We start from the raw sequence: 22,667 nt of genomic DNA, 5'->3' as shown, positions 1-22,667 counted from the left end.
CTATATTCCATCTTGGATCTCCCAAACTCCTAACTGATTCTTTTTTAAAATTTGTGTACATTAAGGTTCATTTGTGTTTTAAAGTTCACTGTGCTTTGACAAACGCAGTATCATGTTTACACTATTACAGTACCATACTGAATAGATTTGCTGTGATTTATCTATTACATCCCTGCCCCTTTGCCCGAACCCTGCCGACCATTGATATCTATAATTTTGCCTTGCCCAGAATGTTACAAAAATGAAGAATATTGTATGTATTCTTTTCAGATTGGTTTCGTTTACTTAGCAATATGCATTTATGATTTATCCATGTTTTTGTGTGGCTTGATGGGTTAATCCTTTTTATTGCTTAATAGTATTCTATTGTATGAATGTATCATAGTTTGTTTATCCATCCACCTATTGAATATTTTAGTTAATTTCAAGTTTTGTTCATTATGAATAAAGCTGTAATACTCATGTGCCGGCATTTATGTGGACATAAGTTTTCAGATTAGTTGGGTAAATACCAAGGAGCATAGTGGCTAGATATATGGCAGCACTATGTTTAGCTTTCTAAGAAACTGCCAAACTGTCTTCGAAAGTGGCTGTGCTATTTTGCATTCCCACCACCAATGAATGTTGCTTGCCTTTTCAACAGAAGTTGGCATGATCAGGCTTTGGATGAATTTTAGCCATTCTATTATATGTGAATATGTGTCATGTGTACTGTGTGTAGTGCTTGTGTACATGTACATGAGTACATGTGTAGTGGTATTTTATTACTTTTTATCTCCAGTGACAGAAAATGTTAAGCATCTTTACATAAGTGTATTTATCATTTGTATTTTTTGTTTGTTTTTTGGTGTGGTGTCTGTTCAGATCTTTTGCCTATTTTTTAATTGGGTCATCCGTTTTCTTATTGCTGAGTTTTAAGAGTTCTCAATATAGTTGACTGGAATACCTTTATTAGATATGTGTTTTGAAAATATTTCCCCCCAATCTTTGGTTTATCTTTTAATTAATTTAAGTGCCTTTTCCCAAACAGAACTTATATTTTAAAAGCTTACCATTTTTTTGCCTTCATGGTCTGTGTCTTTGGTGTTCCCCATCACAAAACCCAAGATCACATACATTTTCTCTTGTTTTCTTTTAGAATTATTAACGTTTTGCATTTCATATTTAGTTCTATGATTTTGAGTTAATTTTTGTGAAACATTTTAAAACCTATGTCTAGGTTCACTGTTTTTGCATATAGACATCCCCTTGTTGCAGCACCATTAATTGAAAAGACTATTCTTTTATGCATCAGATTGTCTTTGTTCCCTGACACAGGTCAGCTAATTATATTTGTTTGTGTCTATTTCTGAGCTCTCTATTCTATACTATTAACTTATGTATCTGTATCTGTTCTTTTGCCAGTACCACAAAGTCTTGATTACTGCAGCTTCTGGTAAAAGTCTTAAAATCAGGTAGTATGACTCCTCCGTCTTTGCGCTTCTTCCATGTTGTGTTGGTTATTCTTTGTCAGTATCTACAAAACAGCCTGCTGGGATTTTGAATAGAATTGCATTGAGTCTATAAAGTTAGGAAGAACTGACATTTTCATAATATTGAGTCTACCATCTATGGATACAGAATATATCTGTTCATTTTTATCTTCTTTGATTTCTTTTCTCAAAGTTTTTTAGTTTTCTACATACAGACATATAGATCCTGAACCTCTTTTTTTTTAGGTTTATATGTAAGGGTTTTATTTGCTTTTATTATGGTGCTATTATAGTTTTTTTTCTAGTTTCAATAGACTATTACTGGTTTATAGGTAAGCAATTGGTCTTTGTATATTAACCTTATATCCTTTAACTTTGCTATCCTCACTTGTTAGCTCCAGTCTTTTCTTTTGTGGATTCTTTGGGATTTTCTCCATGTCATCCTTGAGTAAAGACAGTTTTATTTCGTCCATCACAAACTGTATCCTCATTCCCTTTTCTTATCTTGTTGCACTAGCTAAGCCTTCCAGTATGATGTTGCATAGAATTGGAGGTCATCCTTGCCTTGTTCCTGAAATTAACATACAGTCTCTTACATTTAAGTATGATATTAGCTGTGGGGCTTTTTGTAGAATTTTTTCATCAAGTCGAGGAAGTTTCCTTGTATTCCTAGATTGCTGAGATTTTAAAAATCATGAATATTTAATTTTGTTAAATGCTTTTACTGTATCTACTGATACAATAATAAAATTTTTCTTCTGTAGGCTATTGATATGGTATATTACATTGGCTGAATTCTGAATGTTGAAACAGCCTTGCATACCTGGAATAAATCCCATAATGTACATAATGATACTAATTTTTCTATACATTGTTGAATTCAATTTGATAATATTTTGTCGAGGAGTTTTATGTCAATCTTCATGAGAGATATTGGTCTGTAGTTTTTCTTTCTTGTAATGTTTTTATCTGGTTATTATGTTAGGGTAATGATGGTTTGATGTAATGAGTTGGGAAGTCTTCCCTCTGTTTCTATTTTCTGGAAGTAATGGTGAAGAACTTCCTTAAATGTTTTGTAAAAATCACTAGTAAAACTCTCTGAGTATGGTGCTATTTTGGGGGAAGGTTATTAATTATTAATTCAATTTCATTAATAGATATATTGCTATTCAGGTTACCTATTTTTCCTTTTGGGGGTTGTGGCAGTTTATATTTTCAAAGTATTGGTCCATTTCATTTAAGTTATCAAATTTGGGGGCATGGAGTTGTTCTTAGTATTCTGTTATCCTTTTCATGTCCATGGGATCAATATTGATGTCCCCCTCTTTTACTCCTGATATTGGTCATTTGTCTTTTTTTTCTTTTCTTTGCTTAGCCAGACTAGAAGTTTAGCAATGTTACCGATCTTTTAAACAAATCAACTTTTGGTTTTCTTGGTTTTCCATACTGTTTTCCTGTTTTAAATTTCATTGATTTTTATTCTTTTATTATTTCTTTTCTTCTGTTTGCTTAAGGTTCAAACTGTTCTGTATTTTTCTAAGGTAGAAGCTCAGATTGATTATTGATCTTTTTCTTCTTAATATATGTATTTAATGCTAAAAATTTCCTTGCAAGCACTGCTTTAGCTGCATCCCACAAATTGTAACCAGTATTGTCCAGTTGGAATTAGTTGAAAATAATTTTTATTTTCTCCAATGACTTGTTCTTTGATGTGTCTATTATATAGAAGTGTGTTTTTTAGTTTCCAAATATTTTGAGATTTCCCAGCTATGTCTTTATTGGTTTCTAGTTTTATTACACTGTGACCCGAGTATTTAGTATGATTTATAATGTTTTTAATTTGTTTTATGGCACATAGTATGATCTGTTTTCATGAGTATTTCATGTAAGCTTCAGAACAATGTATATTCATGTATATTCTTCTGTTGTTGGAGTACTCTGTAAGCATCAAACAAGTTAATTGATAATGCTGTTCAGGTTATCAATATTCTTATTTATGTCTATGCCAGAGGGATGTTGAAACCTCTGAATAGTGGATTTATCTATTTCTTTTTTCAGTTTTATCAACTTTTACCTCATGTATATCTCGACACTGTTAATAGGTGCATACACGTTTAGATATTCTTGTAGAACTGGCCCTTTCTCACTATGTACTGCCAATTTTCATGCCTGGTAACCTTCCTTGTTCTGAATTCTGCTATGTCTGAAAATCAATATAGCTACTCTGACTGTTTTTTGATTACTGTAAGCATGTTATATCTTTCTCCATCCCTTTACTTTTAGAGTATCCAAATCTTTAATTTTTTTATTATTATTATTTTCAAATCTTTAAAGTAGGTTTCTTGTAGCCATTTAGTTGGGTCTTGTCTTAGTCCATTCTGATGGTTTCTGTTTTTCATTGTAGATGATTCACATCTGAAGTGATTATTTATACAGTTGGATCAATATATTCCATGTTTGCAACTGCTTTCTAGTCATTGCATTACTATTTAAGACCTCTATTTTACTGTGTTCTCTACTTTTACTTGATCATGTTACATGATTCCATTTTATCTCCTTTCTTAGCATATCAATTATCTTTTCTTATTTAACTGGTTGCACTAGAACTTACAATATACATTTTTGTTTGTTTTGAGACAGGGTCTTGCTGTATCACCCAGGCTGGAGTGCAGGGGTGCGATCTCGGCTCACTGCAACCTCTGCCTCCCGGGCTCAAGCAACTCTCCCACCTCAGCCTCCCAAGTAGCTGGAGCTACAGATGTGTGCCACCACACCTGGCTAATTTTTGTATTCTTACTTGAGAGGGGGTTTTGCTATGTCACCCTGGCTACAATGTACATTTTTAACTAATCTAAACCCACCTGTGCAGGTGCCTTAGAGGATTTCCATTTTTTTCCTATCTCTGGTGGCATTGCTGCCATTCTCTCCACATATCCATATGCCATAATTGACTACATTACTTTAGGATTTTTTTCCCCTGATGAGAAGACCAGGATGTTTTATCTACCTTCTTTAAAGATATTTTTTTCTGTGTTTGTCTTTCTGCAGGTTGAATATGATATTTGTAGGTTTTATTGTTTTTTTTTTTTGTTTTGGTTTTGCATTTTTACTCTTTTGTGTTCTCTGAGCTTTCTGGGCCTGTGGTTTGGTGTCTGTTATTAATTTTGAAAAGTTCTTGGCCATTTTTACTTCAAACATATATTATGCTCTATACTCCATTCTGTAGTATCCCAATTACAGCTACGTTGCACCTTTAAAAATTGCTCCGCAGTTCTTGGATGTTCTGTCGCATTTTCTTCATTCTTTCCTTTTTCTGCATTTGCATTTTAGTTTGTAAAATTTCTATTGACCTATCTTCAAGATCACTGAATCTTTCCTTGGCTGTGCTGAATCTACTTATGAGCCTGTTGAAGGCATTCTTCATTTATGTTATAGTGTTTTTTATTTCCAGCATTTCCTCTTGGTTCTTTTGAGTTTCCACATTTGCTTATATAATCTGTTTTTGCATGTGTCTAAGAGTCCTTAACATATTAATCATAGTTATTTTAAATCCCTATTGTTAATTCCAACGTCTTTGTTCTGAATCTGGTTCTGCTCATTGCTTTCTCTCTTCTGTTTTTTCTTGTCATAGGATATGCAGTGTAATTTTTTGGTGAATTGTATCCGGTAGCAAGTACCGAGGTAAATGGGGCTTTAGAGTGCTATTTACAGTAATCTGATGAGGAATTGGGCTTTGTTTAATGTTTGCTGTTACTAGAGGCACCAGAAACGCCAAATCCCTCTAGTGTCTTTGGTTTCTGCTCTTGACTTTGGACTTCCCTAAGTACTCCTCTGAGAGAACTGGTGTTCTCTTTCAACTGTAATCCACGATTACACTGAACACTGCTGGTGGGGTGGTAAGACGTAGGGGAGAGTGTTCTATAATCTTTTGAACAAGTTTCTGTGTGCCTGTGTCTTGGTGTTATAACCATCACAAATATTCCTTCAGTGGCAGAACCTCTCCCTCAGCTCCACCTGACCTCTCTACTCTTCTCTCTGGTTCTTGTGTTTCCAATCTATTTCCTTGAAGCACTGACCTCTACTGACAATTGTGGGTTTTCTATTTCCTGACTGGTAAAACAGGAAAGCTAGAGAAAGCTGGAATGAAAGGAATGCCCTTCCCCTTATCCCTTAGGAGATATGGCTCAGGTAAAATATTTCCCCTGGAGGTTGAGTCTTTGTTATGAAGAACGCTCTGGGTGTATTTCACAATGATTACTCTTCTCCCCCTTTCTGAAGCAGGAGGGGATCTTTCTTAAACCTTTACTATGAGAAATTGTTGAGGTTCCTGGAGGTAGAACCCACAAAAATGTGGGGGTCCCCAGGAGTTTCTTCCTTTCACTCTAGCCCACATTCAGCCCAGCTATTCATCTAAATTGCTATTTAAATGTTCCTATCAATTTGTGGCTTCAGTGGTTTCTGTTCCAGCAAATTTCAGCTGCGTATCAATCGGTGTTCCCAGATTTTGGGGTGGCAACTTTCCCTGACGCCTCAGTTCTCTGATGGGTTCAATTAAATAACTGATTTTTTTTTTTCAGTTTGTTCTGCTTTATCTTGTTATAAGGACAGTAATTATAACATACAAGTTCTTCACATATCAGAGCTGAAACCGGAAGTGCTGAATGCTTTTTTGAATGTTTAAAAACAAAAACCGTCATTTCTCAAGTAAACCTCAAATGACTGTAATGCAGTGACCTTTTAAAAAATATATTTTGGCTGGGTGCGGTGGTTCATGTCTATAATCCCAGCACTTTGGGAGGCCGAGGCAAGTGCATCACCTGGGGTCGGGAGTTCAAGACCAGCCTGGCCAACATGGCAAAATCCCATCTCTACTAAAAATACAAAAATTAAACAGGCATGGTGGTGCGTGCCTGTAATCCCAGCTACTAGCAGGGCTGAGGCAGGAGGATCACTTGAACCTGGGAGGTGGAGGTTGTAGTGAGCAGAGACCACTGCACTCCAACCTGGGCAACAGAGCGAGACTCCGTCTCAAAAAAAAAAAAAAAATTCACATAATTTGATTTACTATTATTGTGTTTAGGCTACTTGGATCTATATTCCTAGTAGCCATGTTCTGTAAATTCCATTTTTTACAGTTCATTGTCATGTTTAGTTACTAGAAGTCAGCTACCCTGAGAAAATGAAAATTATATATTTTTCCCTTAAATATTTGTAAAAATTTACTAGTGAAACATTTCAGCATGGAGCACTATTGTTTGGGAATATTTTAATTATGGGTTCAGTGTCTTTAAGGCTATATTTTATATTTCTTTTTGTATCTTTTTCATTAGCTGTGTTTTTAAGGGATTTTATCATTTAATCAATATTTTTAAAATGATTGGTAAAAAGTTACTCTTCAAGTGTTCTTAAAATTTTAAATAAAGAAAAAATTGCAATCACCTACAAAGGCACACACAGTACCTAGATTGCCATGTATAGTGTTCTGGGTTCAGACTTATGGTCTGTACTTTGGTCATGAGAATGAAAAATATCACCCTTGCTTAAAGGCATCATCACATGTACAAAAGAAGCTGAAAATCCTATTCTCCCCTAAAGAAAAGGATATCCTCACCCCATACTCAGGAAGCTGCAAAATTGGTCAAAATGAGTTTTCAGTTAAATGTCCACATCAGCAAGCACTGCTTGAACTGGTCTGCTCTCTAATCCTTCCAATCATTTCTACTTGGCTTTGATCAAATCAATCCCATCTGACCAACTCCATTTGCTTCCACCTAACCCAGCTATACTGCTTATTATAAATTTAACCTAAATGCCACCCTTCCTCAAAATTTTATATAATTTTGTCTTTCTCTTTGAAGAGCAAGAAGTTGAAATTTCTCTTGCAGTTTCTCCCTTGCCAGAGCAATTCTTTTGAAGTGTAAAGTTTTACTTCAAAGAATTGGAAGCCAATTTAGCTCTTTCTTTTCAGGTTTAAGTCAGTTTTTATTTCCTTCAAAGTCAGAGAATTGGTACTGGGGCAGTAAAAGACACAGACAAAAATCTCTACAGTCAGCATGTTTACCTTCTAGTGCAAGGAGATGGACAATCATTTAAAATATTAAATAAGATTTTATATTACATGATCAGTGTTGAAAACAGTGAAAACGGGTAAAGAGCAATGCTGCGGTGATACTGATACTTAGAGAAGTGTACCAGATTAGCCTAGTTGACAACTGATGATGGCGGAAGAGTAAGCAGAGAGAGAGATGGTGGAAAAATGCTTGGGGCCAAGACAGAATCTGGTGCAGAAGCTGGTCCAGTGGTTCCAGAACAGCAAGTAGTAGCTAAGAGGTAAGAGGTGACAGAAAGTGGGCTTGACCAGGTCCAGTTTTGTGGGCCATTCTATGGATGTTTATCATAAACAACATGTAAACTACTGAAGGATTTGCACAGAGGGGAACTGTTAACTGACACTGTGAGAAACAAAATCATGTCTACTCTCATGACTAATTGTCTCCAATTTAAATTTTCCACTATTTTCACTGGCATAATTTTAGTATTCCAGTAAATTCTTGCTCAGAAAAACAAAAGTTGTGAATGTTTATTATTACAAGAACTTCCTTAGAAACTTATTAACTCATCAATAGAAAACATCAATGGCTTATAAATTCTTATTAGCTCATCAACAGAAAACATCAATGGCTTATATTCCAAGACCTTTTGAATCCCTCACCTCTAAATCTTTGCTGTGACCACCAACAGTAAACTCTTTTACCATAATCCTTACCAAATCCTAATCAAGCCCTGGCATTTAAAGACCAATCTTAAATGAGTCTTTAAAGTCTCATAAATATTCTAACATTGTCCTTCCTTGTCCAAAATGTTATTAATATCTATCAGGGGATTACTTTCTCTTACCACATTAAGAATAAACTCAGCTTTGCCTTATCAAAATATTCTTCAGGTTGTATTTCTAGGAATTCAGTATTGAACAATCTTGGAGATCTCACCAAGATCCATAAAGATTGAGACCTCTTTGCAGCCTAGGCACAAGAACCTTAATTCAGAACCTTAATTCAGTGTTCTCCTCAGATATCCTTTATAGCTGCCTGGTCAGGACTATTTCTTAGTGCAATAGTGTATTAAGTAAATCAAATTGGACTGAGCCCCAATATACTTTCATTGCACTCCCAGTATACCCAGATTATTTCGTCTCCTAAGAGTAAGGAACTCTTTTCAGGAACACTTTGATCAGACTTGAAAAAAATTTATTTTTGGTGAAACTGCCTTATTACTAGTGGCGCTACTCTTCGCCTTTGTCTTTGCCACTTCATGTGTATATATAAGGAATGTTTATAGGGAAGAGAGTGAGAGAGACCCAGGTGAGTGCATCCCTCAAGACAGCCCCAGGGATGGAGAAGTTTCTAAGATTCCTTCTCAGCCTGCTGTCCTTTGGAGAAATTTTTCCCTAGGTCCTTATCAAAACCTATGACAATTTTCCTCAATCTTGTCTTGACCATTAGACTGGTTCTAAGAATAATCCCCTCTTAAAATCTTAGACACCCCCCAAGAAACTGCAAATTCTTTCAGTTCTAAAGTTAGACAATGTGGAAATTAGACTGAGAGACCCAAGGGGTCATAAGCAACATTTTTTTCAGAGTTTTACCACATTTTCAGGGGTATGCCTCCAGTCTCATTCTATTTCCAAACACCCTCTGGACTTCTTCTTCCATATGTTTATAATATAACCCACATTCACATACTTATTTAAATGGCATAATTTCAACAGAGATGATTTACAATTATAGCAGCCACTTTGGGGGAAGTTTTTATATGAACAAAATTATTTAAGAGGTGCATTAAAATAAAAATAGATCAAAATTCCAAACATCCAATAATCTACATTTTTAATTAATCTGAGAAACATTCAAAATTGCTTTCTTATGAAATTTCTTAGCCAGGGCAAAAGAAAAAAAAAAAACTCTCTGTTTTAGATACCAACAAATCATAACTCAAACCAAACAGACTTTATCCTATTATTCTTCTCTCCCCCATCTCTCCCTCTGTACAATTTTTCTTCTCGTTCAGACAGCCAGAAAACCCCAAAGCTCAATGACCTCTTCATGTTAAACTACCCTCACAACAGGGAAACATCTGTGGTTGATTTTAAGCCATTTAACTCTGAGATGAGAGACCCTGTCAAAGGCTCTTCAAAGCACAGGCAGAACAGAGGAAAACTTGCAGAGGATTATAAAACGTCTTTAGGAAGTTAGAATCCAGGGCTCCCAGATCTATACCAAGGAGTTCATATTTTAGTGATAACCGCAGATGCAAAAAAGTACATGAAAAAGGCAAAATGGGTCAGTCTCAGTGGTGACATAAAAGACCACAGGAAACCAAAGAGTTTCAAATTTTACAGGAAAAAAAGAATTTTAGAAAAACTGAAGACATTGGACAAGGTCTTTTGGAGGCTACCCAGAAAGTCTTCCCTGTGAAAATAGATTGTTTTATAATCTCGTCCTGCAAGCAAAGAAAGGATGTGTCCACTGGAAAAAGCAAAGATAGGCTCTTTAATATCCTTAGGAAGGACTCAGTAGACCTTGAGCAGATATGAGCCCATACGCATCTTTACTCATTTTGTAGAAATGAACTGAAGCCAAAAAACCAGGATTTAATGTGTAAAAAAAAAAAAAAAACTACAATGAGCAGTATTATTCCCATTATCAGATCTCTAGCGCTTCACTAAACATTTTGAAAGGATTTTATTTAAAAAAATCAAAGTAGAGATAAAATTACATCCTCCTATCCCAGATATTAAACCCAGAATAAGGAAGTCTCTTGATAAAGACACCTGTAAGCAGTAAGGAAATTGGAAAACACTTGTTTTGCATTAGCTCAGAATCAAAGGGGCAAAACATGAAATAAGTGATAAATCAAGGCACTTCCAGTGGGTATCAAGCACAAACCTTTTATCTTTCAAGTCAAAAAGAAAACTTTCTCTAAATATTAAATGACAACTATGAAAAATTTTTAACTGATACGGGTGCTAAATATCATCAGCCTTAAACTTTATCACTATTACACAACCTCTTCATTGAAAATAAACTACTCACATGGTAGGTCTCTGCAATAACTATCAAATATTCCTCATGTTCCAGCCCATTACAGTCACCCTTGGACTTTAACTAAATTACATTCTTTCTTTCTCTGTAATACCACATTCACTCACCTGATAGGTAGAAAGTTACTGTGTGGGTGGAATTGTAAATTAAATGCTATCTGGATTGTCTAGACCTTGAGTCTCTGACTCCCCAACTCATAAAGAAGCCGTAGATAATATGAACATTGATTCACAACTACTATTGAATCTAAATCAAGCCAAAATTGAAGATCTCAAGGAAGTGCTTGACATTCTTATGGATAAACCGGGTTAGGGCTCAGGTTTATCCACCTAAACTGCTACACAACTTGCACAATTTCTTCTAAAACCAAAAGGTTAAAAAGGACTAATGGCCTAAAATAATAGCTAAAAACTTTGTACCGGCCCTTATAATTCTTTTACCCCCCATGCTCAAAAAGCCAGTGGCAGAGATAGCAGATTTGTTCAGGACCTCAGAACCATAAATAGAATAATTGTTCTGTTTCTTTATTGTACCCCACCCAAATACCATCTTATTTTCAATGAGTCCTTGAGGCTGCATATCTTACAGTGGCAGATTTGTGTTCTACTTTTTTGTTATAGTCCCTTTGTATTAAAATAGTCTGTACTTGTTGGTACACCCCTAGGCAAAATCAACAGTATACTTGAACTATACCCCCTAGATTTACTTAGATACCTTCCTACTTTTCACAAGGATTTCAAGGACCCTATATTTCTCTGTGACTCCACTCTCATCAATAGATAATATGAATGACCAGTGACTGTGTTCCCAAGACAAAGCAAGCTCTATGACTTATTCTACCTATATACTTTGGTTTAGCTCAGAAAGGTCATACAATTTCCAAAGAGAAGTTAGAATTTTGTCTAAGTTCATTACCTATGATGTGATTTATCCTAAAAAGATGAATCCTTTATGCCCGATAGATTACAAGCTATTCAAAACTTTTCAGGCTAGTAGTTAAGAGATTATTAAGAGGATTCCTGGGTTTCCTTGGATGCTTATTGCAGAACATTCCTGAATTTTCCAAAATTGCCCATCTCTCTGACTTACCCACATTATGGGTAGCCAAAACTGATCCCTAAGAACCTAATCACGAAGAGATTTTTGTGAGTTAAAATTAGCCATCCAATGACCTCCCACTTTAGGCCTACCCAATTCTCACAGAACTCTCTACCAGTTTGTATATGACTGCTGGGCACAAGCTCTTGATGTTCTAAATGCATTTCACGGGAATCCTCAGGGGTCAGCTCATTGAAGTCTGTATCTTCACCCAGCGGCAATGGCCACAGCAGCTAAATTACTGGAAGCCGCCGCTGGCTTGGTGCAGGTTAGGTTCTCCTTATAAGTTTCATAGTCCCTCATGCTGGATAACCTTTACTGAAAATATACCATATTGAAAACACATATTTTTCAGCATAGAGGCTTAAACTTCTATGAAACATTACTTCACATTAGCACCTCACATCTTTATTACTTATGGCAATACTTTCAAAATCGCTACTATCTTTTTCCATTACCTTAAGAAACTGTGTACTATCTAATCTTTGTTCACAAACTATGCCCTAAATAGATCTATTAGAAATCTTTTTAAAAATCCATATTTCATCTTGTTCTTTGATGTGCTATACTTTAAGACTGAGACAAAAAGAATATCAGATAGCATATGATGTGACATACTTCACCCTTATAATATAATCACTACCAGAGGGAAAATCTGCCAGATGACAGGACTCATTTCGCTCCACAGATCTGGTCCATTTCAGTGAGACAGGAGAGTGCTGGTGGCAGATATGCTTTGTGTGTAGTTCTTGGTTTTGTTTGTGAACAAGCAGGGTTATCGATCTCAGCAGGAGCCTCTACTAAATATGGTCAGCAAATAACAGAACTTTTGAGTATTCCAAAGCTTGCTGAAGATGTGGCTATTATAAAAATAAACACTAATGCAAAAGGGGATACCAGGAAGCCCCAGCATGGAACCTTCACTAAGATCCTGGTCCTCATAATCAAACCTTCTGACAGGTTCAAACAGGTTCTTATAGAATGTCAACAATTGGTTCCACAGTTGGCAAACAGTTACTAAGATAAATCTGCAGGTAAATTGCAAGAGGAAAATCTCACATTCTAGGATAGATGCTTAGTAGTGCCAGAGGACCCTTAAATGGGAAGTTTCAAAAATTTAATATGCAATTATCTACCTAAGGAAAGAAAAATTGGCTACTGCACTCAATCAACATTGATGGAGAAATTTTACTAAGATTATTGAGGGTGCATGCGGTGTCTTGTTACCAGTATAATCTTGGTAAAAACGCAAAGATGGGGCATGAACAAGAATCTCAGGGCCCCTTTGAACACTTACAGATTTTGTAAGTACCTTCTGCAGTGGGTTTTGAGTATGTATGGTAATTGGTCGCTTATTTGGAGGACAGATTGAAGCCTTGTTTGGAGATTTCCAGCTCTGCCAGAGCAAAATTTGACATGGTTTTGTGTTCCCAAACTATCTCTCTAGTACAAGTATAAACTATCTCCATTTTACTGAGATGATAAAGAGGTTTGTACAGCTCTGCCAGTCCACACAGTAATGCTGCTGTCCATATTACTCTAAGCTTCAGGAAATATAGAAAGAACAAACAAAAATGTTAAGCTCGAATTAGCAAAACTATCAGAGACTCTCAAACTCACATGGCCTAATGTTTGCTTTAATGACAATGAGCTCAACCTCTGGGGTTCCTCAAATCTTCCCTTTTGAGTTAGCAACAGGCCAACCCACGAGTTTAGGAATATCTCCACTGCTTCTAGACTCTACATTATTGGAAGTGATCACAGCCAAATATTGCAGGTAACTCAAGCAATTTGTCCAGTCTTACCCTAAGAGGTAAGCAAGCACCTTTTCCTATACTAAATGACCCTTACATGATCTAAATTCAGAGACTTGGTCTCAGGCATCTCCAGGAGAGAGAGCTGAGAAAGCAAGCCCTCAAACCCAGATGGAAGGGACCCTATCAGATACTGTTAACGACTCATCCAGAGGTAACATTCCAGGGAGTTGATACTGAGAGTGATGTCTTCCAATCAAAGAGGCATAAACCATCTTAAATCATTACTGGAGATGTCAAGCTGAGAAATCTTGAGACCTGGAGACCTCAAGCTGATAATTCATTAGAAGAAAGATGGTCTTTGGAAGGAGATGGCTGCTACACAGGATTTTTAGTCCAAGTAGATGACTGCAGGAAATGTAGACAGTTTCCACTCAAGACCCATAGGACAATACCACAGACTGTCATGTTTTAATCTGCATTCTTTTGTTGTTTATTTTCTTGCCTATCTGGCTTAAAGCTACATTTAATATGTTGCTTATAAGGCATAGTTACAATTAAATCACTCCTCAGTATGAGTGCAATACCTAGTTATAATTTATGTATGCAGTGGTTAAATCATATAACCACACTGTCGTTAGGTCTGCACATATTTTCCTTGATGAGCCACTCAGTTTCTCGTTTCCAGTTCCTTGTAATGAATCAGTAACTGGGACTCAACTCGTAGATGATATGTTAGAAAATAAGGTTCCAAAACAATACTGGAGAACTTTTTGTGGAAGTCAGCTTTTGTAAATGAACTTGCAGAGGAACAGAACATGAAGAAGAACCAGAGAACAGAGTGTCTATTTGGAGGTGGCTTTCACAGATCCTATAAGACACATGACTTTTCTTTCACCTGAGATCTATTAATGATATCAGTACTATGAAATTTATTGCCAGGTACTAACCTATTCTTGATGAGTGATACAAAAAATTACAACAATATTTGACAATCTCATAAGAATATTTTGGCTTTAAATAGATCATTGACTAGATCTGGAAAGACTGGTATTGGATGAAGGAGACAAAGGTCTGCTGGCTACTGTCTGCAAACTGGACAGAAATTTATTTCAGTGGTGAACTAACGTCTGCCTTCACTGTAGTCCCCGACATCACCCAGGGTCCATTTTGACCCATTAGTTTCTTCGCTTAGAAAAAGAGGTCTTCAGATAACTTTATTCCAAAAGGAGAAAAACCAGGCCTTGAGGCAAGAACGCAAACTGTAACCACATGGGGAATTCTGGGTTGCTTTCTTCTCTCTTTAAGCCTCTTCAATTCATGCTTTTCGAAAGGATCGGGAAGCCTGAAGCTGACTCCATGCTATTGTACAGCAGATAGCAGACAAGTTAGAGAATGCCCCATCTTGACTCAGAGGTTCATGAAACTGTTCAGAATAATTTTATAAGGGAAAAATGTGTTGTTTTGGGGGAAGAATGTTGAATTTCCATCCCTGCCATCTCTCTGGCATCTTTGATATCCCAGATAAGGACAAGAAAGCAATCAAAGACGTAATAAAATTAAGTAATTTGGCTAACAGTCCCATATCTGGTCTTGTGGGCTCATCACAGTGTGGATGGTATAGATTTTCTTGGTAAAAGCTGTATGTTCCTGGCTCCTCACTCAGTAGCTGACAACAAACTCTGACCACAATCCTCTTAGTATTTTTCCACATTGATACCTTCAAGTGTGGATCTCCAGAATCGTAAGCACAGCTGCTTATCCACGGACCCATGAAATGACACAACTTACATTATCTACCCACATGGCTTCCTGTCTTCGTTGGGGATTTTATTATTATTTTGACTTCATTGATATAAGTGTAGATGTTCTGAGACTCTTGCCCAGGAAGATAAAAGTTGCAAATATTTGGCCAGGTGTGGTGGCTCATGCCTGTAATCCCAGCACTTTGGGAGGCCGAGGCGGGCGGATCACGAGGTCAGGAGATCGAGACCATCCTGGCTAACACAGTGAAACCCTATCTCTACTAAAAATACAAAAAATTAGCCGGGCGCAGTGGGGGGCGCCTGTAGTCCCAGCTGCTCAGGAGGCTGAGGCAGGAGAATGGCGTGAACCCGGGAAGTGGAGCTTGCAGTGAGCCAAGATCACACCACTGCACTCCAGCCTGGGAAAGAGTGAGACTTCGTCTCAAAAAAAAAAAAAAAAAAAAGTTTCAAGTTCATTCTGGGAACTTCCTTGAAGACCATCAACTCATCAACAGAAGGCATCAGAGCAGAGTTTATGCCCCAACACTGTAGAATCCCTCATTTCAAAGTCATAACGCTCAATCTTAAACTGCTGTCATGACCCTCACCCAATCCTAATCAAGCTCCCATACTGAAAGACCCATCTAAAATGAAACTTCAAGATCCCAGATATCCTGATTTTGTCCCCCACACCCCTAATATGCTGCTGAGACACTGCTAAGATGGGCTTCCCCTTAGTTAGTAAGAATATATTTGGTTTTAACAACACACTTCTTAGGAGATATCTGTTTATTTTTTGTGAGCCAGCATGTAATATGTGTAACATAAGCCATGTTTTTTAAATGTATGTTTTCTCAAAGAGTTGTAAGTAACATTTATTGAATACATTTAATGTGTCATTGTGCTAAATAAAACTTTTTCCAACAATCTCTCTTAATTTTGGTAATGGCTAGTATATTCCATCTCCTCTCACTACAGAGACAACTAGGAAAACATGCCAAATGGGAATTTGAACCCGGGCAATCTATGCCAACATCAGTTTCCTTTAATGAGTATGTACCTATACATACAAATAGAGTCTATTTTCATTATTACAGGGACCCCTACTACCATCCTCACAGCTACTTCCCCGAAGCCTAGAACAGTTCTGTCTCATACTACATGCTCCACATTTTTAGAGTGAACAGATAAACTAAAAACACTTTCCATGCTGGTACACAAAATGGTATCCTACAACATCATGGTCTTTGAATCCAGAAGTTGAGAGTCAGAATAATATATATATACTACTTACTAATTATTTGCCTTGGTTTTCTCATTTTTGAAATAGGGGAAATAATATCTACTTGTAGGTTTTGTGTAAAGATTATATAGAATGATATAAAGCAACAACCACAGAAGCTAGAACACACTTGGTGCTACAAAAACAGCATCTATTATGATTTTTATATTGTTTTCACTCCAGTATTTTTTCTTCCCTGCATATGATTTCACAAAGTGGCCTATTAACATTTTAACTTGTTTCTGATTATTTAATAACAATAAAGGTTCTTCTGTATTTTAATTTTTAAATTTTGAGGTTTCTCAGTGTTTGGAGACTCCACACAGAAGTAGACTGTAACCATTTAATGCCTAACACATCTCAGCAAGGAATAGGGACTAAAGGGGATGAGAAAAAGCAGGTAGTGTGTGTGAGAAACCAAGCTTGTGTTTTTACTGTCATGAGGATTCCACTCAGAGGCTGTAGAATTAAGCAGCTCTGCCACTAGGTCAACATATGTCATGAGGTACCTTTCATGATCTCTTAATGTTGGAGTTGCTCCTCCATTAAATGGGCCTAAGTCTATGGAAGTGTACCTACATAGATGTATATGAGAATGATGACTCAGATACAGTGTGAAGTGTGTTGCTGGGAGACAGCAAGACCACAATAAAGGATAACAATGGGACAGGATTATCACATTTACTTCTGTGCCCGTCACTCAGTATAGAACAAAAATCAGCCCTGAATAGGGAAGGGGTTGTGTCAATTTAAGCACATACAGTATTGCATAATCTTCATTTATGATGTTTAAAAAATAGATCCATTATGACTTGAAAAGTTAAATGTCATGGTTTCAGCTGTGAACTTTCTCCAAATACGAGTCTCTCTTTCATGGAGGTCATAACTACAAGAAACATCCCACAGCAGGTAGGGGACAAATCCCTTTGCCCATTTATTCAGTCATTCACAATTTTGGTGACTTATTCAATAGAGGAACATTGCCGTGACATCGTCTCTACATCCGGTATTGAACACTACCCTCTCTCTGGCTGCTTTCATGGAACTCAGCATGGAGCTGACAGACAGTATGAGGCTGGCAATGCCTCTTTGCCCTCTGGATCATATTTACCTGCGTCTACGACACTCACCTCCTCAAAGAGGAGGTATAACCTACCAGATACCAAAATCCATGGATGTTCAAATCCCTTATATAAGATGTAGAGCAGTATTTGCATATAACCTACATGCATCCTCCTATATACTTTAATCTCTAGATTACTTATAATATCTAATGCAGTGTCAACGCTATGCTAAATAGTTGTCATACTGCATTGTTTAGAGAATAATGACAAGAAAAAAAGTGTGTGCCTGTTCAGTACAGATGCAACCATATTTTTAAAGAATATTTTCGATCCATGATTGGAGAATCCACAAATGGGAAACGCATCAATAGAGTCAACTGTACATACATATATACACACACACACAAACACACATACATACACATATGTGGCCGACTGTATATGTAATCTATATTATTACCTACTCCTTCAATCATTTGATAAACCCTTCCAAATGCTAAAATTGCATTTACTGAGCACATGGTCAGAAAATACAGGAAGATCTGACATCAGGATATGAAAGACAATCTCAAAGAGCTCATAGTTTATCAAGGATGAAGAAAACAATGACAGTAATTAAAATGAAAATGACAACTGGGTGAAATTACAAACCAGTTCCAAATCTGACAATGCAATTTCTTTCTGAAGTCTTATGTAAAAGATAACTTTTCTCAAATTTTTTTCCTCAATTTACACCTTTAACCTTGTTAGTGATGAATCGGACATTTCTCCACACCAGAGTAGAGGAGGATCAGGGTAGAGCATGTTGAAGAGCCTTCCCTGTGGTCTTTGCCATGGCTAGCTATGGCTAGCCTCTACACTAGCTATGGCTCCCTCTATAGGATCTTTAGGAGATGACCCAGGGACAGAAGATAGCCAGCACTGCCATTTTTAATTGCAGTTAAATATAACATGCAGTTGGTACTATTTTCCCTGTGGCCCACCCAGGACACTAGTAACTGCTTCATCAAGTTGAGAGTTGCTAATACTGCATTTTTATGCCTGAAGCTCGTATTTTAAAAATCTGTAACTACAACTAGAGAAACAGATGGCCCCAATGTTTTCCTTCAAGTGGTACTATTTTGAGATATCAGGATTGAACTTTTTCACTTGTGGTACAGCCTAATAGCCTTCTTATGTATCGGATAGGTAGTTACTTTGTCAAATTTGTTCCTTTATTTTACAGCTATTAGGAGAAAGGCTAATTTAATTTTACACATCCAATTCTACAACAGCATGAAAATAGCATCAGTAAGGTAGAAGACAGGCAGGTAGGGTGGGTGTGGGGGCTCACACACAACTCAGTGGAAAGAAACCAAAAGAAAAAGAAACAATAATTTATATGCCTAACATTCTTTAGTTCCTCTTCTAGTTCCTCCAAGGAAGTTCTACCATATGCCCACATTCCACGTGGACCAAGGCAGGCATTCCACTGGGGAGCCGACAATTATTTTCAGATTATACCAAAGTAGTGCATTAACATAGCCTTTTGGATATCATGGCCTGGAGTCTTAAGAGTCTTCACCAAAAAAGATAATGATGTATATGGGTGTGGTAGCTATTCATGATGGTGCTGCTACAAAGAATTAAGGACCATATCCCACTGCCCTTCTGAAAGCAGAGAACAGCTCACGACTTTGTGGAGGCACCTTTTCTACCTATAACACGTAAGGAGTCTGAAGGTCAGGTGGTAATGAAACTATAAAATCTGCAATAGCCATATTCTTCCCAAGCCAGAGCAAGATGAGAGAAGCCATTACCAGTGCCTCCAGGCATACACTAATTTCCTGAAAGGAGGGCACACACCACAGGCCCTTAAAGATAGTTATCACCTCCAGAAGGAAGTCTGAGGCCAAGAAAGCCTTTTGCAGCCTGAGGTCAAGAAAAAAAATATTTTTTTTTCTCTAAACATGAAGTCACAACTTAGGTACATTGATTAGAAATGGTGCCTGATAATATTTCATATCCCAAGAAGTTCCCTCAATCAAATTGCCTGTAAGTCTGGTGCTTCAAAGGAATTGTATATGCAGATTGGAAACCTAAAGCCTAAGCAACAAAGCAACAGCAATTCTCTGAGGCTCTGATAAAAGCCTAAGTCATAACAGTCCACAAAAAAGGGGCTTTCTACCACTGCTACAGCTTCTAAGACCCCTAGAAAACAGAGCGCTTCCATAAGCAAAGCGGGAGCAGCTGGATAAACCAACCAATGAACTCATTCCTTGAGGGAGGGCTTGTTGCTGCCCACCAGGCGCCAATATTTATTCGGGGTATGTGGAATCGTTTGACAGTGTGAGCTGGTGGTATAAATGTTAATTTACATCTATGAGAATAAAGACTTGTGTTAGAGTACCTGGCACCCTGGTGGTGGTGGCAGCACTTACACTTTATGTAAGTGTACTTTACTTTGACACTTTTTATAAGTGTCTGGCCTGGCCATGTTTGCAACAAACTTCCTTTCCCTGACTCCCAGGGAATATTTCATTCCAGACCATGAGGTCCTAGGGGAGCTGATAATCATAGTGAGGGAGAAGGAAAGGAAAAATTACTTGAGTAAACAGCTGAAACTAGTCCTCGGAGAAGCTGCCTACCTGAAAAAAAATCACAGCTACAGGCAAAAATAGAGCAGCCTGGGAAAAACTCAAGACTACAGCTGCACAGATAAGCCACAGATAAGCAGGCAGGCAAAGTCTGGCATGGAAGCCCTTTATTCTTTGTATGATTAACAAGCTCCCAGGAAAAAGGGGGCTTACCTAAAACAAACCCTCAGTTATGCAAACAAAAATAAGCGGCGCTTTGTGCTTGCCTAGAGACATACCCACAGCTGCATAAGATAAGGGGAGTTGCACAGACAGCTTTACTGATAAGAGAAGTTACTCAAAGTGCTACAGAGATGAGAGGAGTTTCTTATAAAAGCTTTTGAATGACTGTAAAAACGGCAATCCACTTGGACTCCCCTCTCTGCTGCAGAGAGCCTTCTTTCGCTTACTAAACTTTTGCTCCAACCAATGTCACCTTTTGTGCCCATGCTCCTAAATTTTCTTGGCTGTGAGACCAGGAGCTTAGATAACACCCTGGACAGCAAGACCAGTGACCCTGACCTGTGTCATTAGGGTACATTGCCTCCACTGGGGATACGACCAGACCGATCCTGAGTCATTCCCAGGTCAGTGAATGCCTTAGTGACTCAAGCCTCATCCATCTCTTCACCCACTGACTTTTACATGGATAGGGAGGGAAGGAGGACACATCTTATCCATCTCTTCACCCACTGACTTTTACATGGATAGGGAGGGAAGAAGGACACATCTTATCCATCTCTTCACCCACTGACTTTTACATGGATAGGGAGGGAAGGAGGACACATCTTACCAAGATTGCAAGGCAGCTAATAATTGCATCTAGGGCTTCAAATGGCCCCTTTGCAAATTCACATGAAGAAAAAGTGACTGCAGATTTAAGTCAAACCAAGAAATGGAGAACTAAGAGAAAAGGGATCCAATGGTCATATGCGTCTTTAAATTCTGGACTGCTGGACTCCATTAAGCCTGAGCCAGACCCAACATGGTTATTAATCTTTTTTTTCTCCTTTAAGGTACTTTCTGTTGTATATATTATAATCGAGAGAGATGATTGATCACGACAATTTATAGAGAAAGGCAAAGAAGGGCTAATGATACCAAAATTAAGGAAATATATTATTTCAGGGGTGCTTCTGGAATAATTCTTCTTGAGAACATAATACTGCCAATGGAAAGAAGAGATAAAGAACAGTGTGAACATGGTACAATGAAACAAGAGGTGACAACCGAATTCCCTTTGATATGTCATTGTTGACCATATGGTACTTATGGATGGAAACAGAATATAATCATGTAATAAACACAATAATTTGACTGTGTAACTTGTATATATTTTAAAATTTAATTGTGCAAATGCAATATGTGATCATGGTTTAAAACTTCAGATTATGCCAACAAAGTGAAGGTAGGGTATGAATAGCATCAAGGTATAACGGTTAATCACACAGTTCTGTAGCAAGGTATACCTGGGTACAAATATTGCCTTAATCAGATATTATAATGACAACTATTATTGCTGCTGTTCTCAGCATCTAATCACTGAAGCCTTATGTTCCACACCTTTTGAAACTGGTTTTTCTATATAACCTTCTCTTAATACTCAAAAGAGCAATTTGAGGGAGGCATTATGAGTATCATTATATGAGCACATACATAAAATGTTACATATGTGTTATATATCAAATTAGTAACATTATAACACATTTAGCACGGGGTAATTAGAAACTTTTTTTTTTTTTTGAGGCAGAGTCTCGCTGCGATGCCCAGGCTGGAGTGCAATGGCGCAATCTCAGCTCACTGCAACCTCCGCCTCCTGGGTTCAAGCGATTCTCCCATCTCAGCCTCCCAAGTAGCTGGGAGGACAGGCGTGCACCACCATACCTGGCTAATTTTTGTATTTTTAGTAGAGATGGGGTTTTACCATATTGGCCAGGCTGGTCTCGAATTCCTGACCTCAAGTGATCCACCCACCTCAGCCTCCCGAAGAGCTGGGATTGCAGGCGTTAGCCACCAAGCCCAGCCAAAACATTTTTTAAATACTAGGCTTACAAATATTTCAGCACAAAATCTTCCTACCACTTTTCAGTATGCACTCAATAAATAAAAACATTTATTATCATAATGATTACATGAATCAGAAAATTTGTAGAACTGTTATTTTCTTCTTTCAAACAGGATGCCTCTATTAAGTTGATCAAATAAAAAATGTTGATTTCATCATATAAGATTTGTAAGTAACCTAAACTTATCAAAACACCCTGCAATATCTCTTCTAAATGATTGGTAAATATCATAGCATCAATCTTCGTAAAGCCAAAATTGCACAAAATGTTAAGATTTAAAGAAAACTACAGAGACTTTAAAATACTTTACATATCATTTGATCAATTAAGGCAATGAAAAACAAGAGTACCGTTAAACTAATTTATAATATGACTACGTTTAGGTCTACCATTTTGCCATCTGTTTTCTATAAAGTTTACTTTGTTCTTTTCTACACTCTTTCTTGTATTCTTTTTAGATTAATCAAGTA

The 22,667-nt window shown here is 37.2% G+C and overlaps 1 protein-coding gene across 1 annotated transcript in view; it reads right to left on the bottom strand.

Annotated features, from left to right (window-relative positions):
* LOC105499088 (collagen alpha-1(XXVII) chain B-like) overlaps positions 1-22,667 on the bottom strand; it is a 252,065-nt gene that overhangs the window by 152,792 nt on the left and 76,606 nt on the right. Inside the window, exon 45 of the mRNA XM_071099387.1 lies at positions 1-22,667. This exon is cut by the window's left edge and continues 15,141 nt beyond it; it is cut by the window's right edge and continues 13,247 nt beyond it. The gene's annotated coding sequence lies outside the window, so the exon portion shown is untranslated.

The sequence above is a fragment of the Macaca nemestrina genome, chromosome 7, assembly GCF_043159975.1.
Source record: "Macaca nemestrina isolate mMacNem1 chromosome 7, mMacNem.hap1, whole genome shotgun sequence".
Classification (NCBI taxonomy): domain Eukaryota; kingdom Metazoa; phylum Chordata; class Mammalia; order Primates; family Cercopithecidae; genus Macaca; species Macaca nemestrina.
This window is presented reverse-complemented; position numbering and strand designations above follow the sequence as displayed.